The 3,469-nt window shown below is 37.1% G+C and overlaps 1 protein-coding gene across 5 annotated transcripts in view; it reads left to right on the forward strand.

The window, feature by feature from the left end:
• SENP7 (SUMO specific peptidase 7) overlaps positions 1-3,469 on the forward strand; it is a 201,395-nt gene that overhangs the window by 28,205 nt on the left and 169,721 nt on the right. The gene's annotated exons all lie outside the window — the stretch shown is intronic.

Raw genomic sequence — 3,469 nt, forward strand, 5'->3', positions numbered from 1 at the left:
GTGGCAGAATCTCGATCTGTCACCAGGCGCCAGGCTGCAGTGCAGTGGCGCAATCTCCGCTCACTGCAACCTCCGCCTCCTGGGTTTAAGCAATTCTCCTGCCTCAGCCTCCTGAACAGGCAATCTTAAGTGTTAAGTTAGATGGGCTTTGACTAGAGTAACATATGCAGCAAACATCCCAATCATGAAATAGAGCATTGTCATGCTCCAGAAATTTTCCTTGTTTTCATTTTCATTGTATTTTTAAAAAAATTAAAAAATCTATTTTTAATTAATTCATTTTTCTTCTTTATGTGACTCAAGTATATGACTCAACCATTGTGTCTTTCCTCATCTGCTGCTTGCACCTCCACCTTGATTCTGGCAACCATTCTTCTGTTTTCTGTTTCCATAGTTTTGCCTGTTCTTACACTTCATAAAAATGGAATCATATAATATGTGCTCTTTTGTGTTTGGTTTCTTTTTATTCAGTATAATATTGCTAACATTTATCCATATTTTACATCTATCAGTGGTTTATTTCTTTTTATTGCTATGTAAAATCCCATTATGTGAATATACCATGGTTTATCTAATTCTCTATTGATTGACTTTTGGGCTTGGTTTTAATTTGCATTTTCGTGACGACTAATGATGTTAAAAACATTTTCTGTGGTTGTTGGGTGGAGTGTTCTATAGATGTCTGTTAGGTCCAGTTAATCAAGTCTGAGATTAAGTGACAATCTCTTTGTTAGTTTTCTGCCTCAGTGATCTGTCTAATGTTGTCAGTGGGGTGTTGAAGTCTTTCACTATTATTACATGGCTGCCTAAGTATTCATAGGTCAAGCAAAACTTGTTTTATGAAACTGGGTGTAACAATGATGGGTGCATGTATAGTTAGATAGGTAAGTGTTTTTGTTGGATTTTTCCATTTATCAGTAGGTAATACCCATCTTTGTCCTTCTTAATTGTTACTTATTTAAAGTCTGTTTTATCTGATATAAGAAGAGCGGCTCCTGTTCTTTTTTGTTTTCTATTTGGATGGTAAATCTGTCTCTATCCCTTTACTTTGAGCCTATGGGTGTTGTTACATGTGAGGTGGATATCTTGAAGATAGCAGATGGTTGGGTCTTGTCTTTTTATTCACCTTGACACTCCATGTCTTTTAAGAGGGACGTTTAGCCATTTATACTCAGGATTAGTATTGATAAGTGAGATTTTGTTCCCATCATGTTGTTAGTTGGTTGTTGTATAGACTTGATTGTATAGTCGCTTTTTAGTGTCTGTGGGCTATGTGCTTAAGTGTGTTTTTGTGGTAGTAGGTGTCATTCTTCTGATTCCATGTTTAGCACTCCCTTAAGGACCTCTTGTAAGGCTGGTGTAGTTGAAACAAATTCCCTTAGTATTGGCTTGCCTGAGAAGGATTTTATTTATCTTTCACTTATGAATATTAGGTTATTTCTCTTTCACTTACGATCCCTTTTTGATGGGATTGTTTGTTTTTTCTTACTGATTTGTTTGAATTCATTGTAGATTTGGGATATTAGTCCTTTGTCAGATGTATAGATTGCAAAGATTTTCTCCTACTCCGTGGGTTGTCTGTTTACTCTGCTGACTGATTCTTTTGGCATGCAAAAACTCTTTAATTAGGTCTCAGATATTTATCTTTGTTTTTATTGCATTTGCTTTTGGGTTCTTGGTTCATGAAATCCTTGCTTAAGCCAATGAATGGTTTTTCCAGTGTTATCTTCTGGAATTTTTATGGTTTCAGGTCTTAGGCTTAAGTCTTGGGTTGATTTTTGTATAAGGTGAGAGATGAGGATCCGATAACATTCTTCTACATGTGGCTAGCCAATTATCCCAGCACCATTTGTTGAAAATGGTGTCCTTTCCACACTTTTATGTTTTTGTTGCTTTGTTGAAGATCAGTTGGCTGTAAATATTTGGTTTTATTTCTGGGCTCTGTATTCTGTTCCATTGGTCTATGTGCCTATTTTTATACCAGCACCATGCTGCTTTGGTGACTATGGCCTTATAATATAGTTTGAAATCAGGTAGTGTGATGTCTCTAGGTTTGTTCTTTTTGCTTAGTGTTGCTTTGGCTATGCGGGCCCTTTTTTGGCTCCATATGAATTTTAGAATTTTTTTTTCTGATTCTGTGAGGAGTGATGGTGGTATTTTGATGAGGATTGAATTGAATTTGTAGATTGCTTTTGGCAATATGGTCGTTTTCACAATATTGATTGTAACCATGTGTGAGTATGGGATGTGTTTCCATTTGTTGGTGTCATCTGTGATTTCTTTCAGCAGTGTTTTTTAATTTTCCTTGTAAAGGTCTTTTGACTCCTTGGTTAGGTATATTTCTAAGCATTTTATTTTTATTTTTTGCAGCTATCGTAAAAACGGTTGAGTTATTGATTTGATTCTCTACTTGGTTGTTGTTGGTGTATAGAAGAGCTACTGATTTGTGTACATTAATCTTATATCTGAAAACTTTGCTGAATTCTTTTTTTTTTAATTGCATTTTAGGTTTTGGGGTACATGTGAAGAACATACAAGATTGTTGCATAGGTACACACGTAGCAGTGTGATTTGCTGCCTTCCTCCCCTTCACCTATATCTGGCATTTCTCCCCATGCTATGTCTCCCCACCTCCCCACCCCCCATACCTCCCCCATTTCTCCCCAATAGACCCCAGTGTGTAGTGCTCCCTTCCCTGTGTCCATGTGTTTTCATTGTTCAACACCCACCTATGAGTGAGAACATGCGGTGTTTGATTGTCTGTTCTTGTGTCAGTGTGCTGAGAATGATGGTTTCCAGATTAATCCATGTCCTTACAAAGGACACAAACTCATCATTTTTGATGGCTGCATAATATTCCAGGGTGTATATGTACCACATTTTCCCTGTCCAGTCTATCATCGATGGGCATTTGGGTTGGTTCCAGGTCTTTGCTATTGTAAACAGTGCTGCAGTGAGCATTTGTGTGCATGTGTCCTTATAGTAGAACGATTTATAATCCTTTGGATATATACCCAGTAATGGGATTAATGGGTCAAATGGAATTTCTATTTCTAGGTCCTTAACGAATCGCCACACTGTCTTCCACAATGGTTGAACTAATTTACACTCCCACCAACAGTGTAAAAGTGTTCCTATTTCTCCACATCCTCTCCAGCATCTGTTGTCTCCAGATTGTTTAATGATTGCCATTCTAACTGGTATGAGATGGTATCTCAATGCATTTCTCTAATGCATTTCTCAATGCATTTCTCTAATGACCAGTGATGATGAGCATTTTTTCATATGTTTGTTGGCCTCATGTATGTCTTCTTTTGTAAAGTGTTCATATCCTTCACCCACTTTTGAATGGGCTTGTTTTTTTCTTATAAATCTGTTTTAGTTCTCTGTAAACTCTGGATATCAGCCCTTTGTCAGATGGGTAGACTGCAAAAATTTTTTCCCATTCTGTTGGTTGCTGATTCACTCT

The sequence above is a fragment of the Cebus imitator genome, unplaced genomic scaffold, assembly GCF_001604975.1.
Source record: "Cebus imitator isolate Cc_AM_T3 unplaced genomic scaffold, Cebus_imitator-1.0 Scaffold321, whole genome shotgun sequence".
Lineage (NCBI taxonomy): Eukaryota > Metazoa > Chordata > Mammalia > Primates > Cebidae > Cebus > Cebus imitator.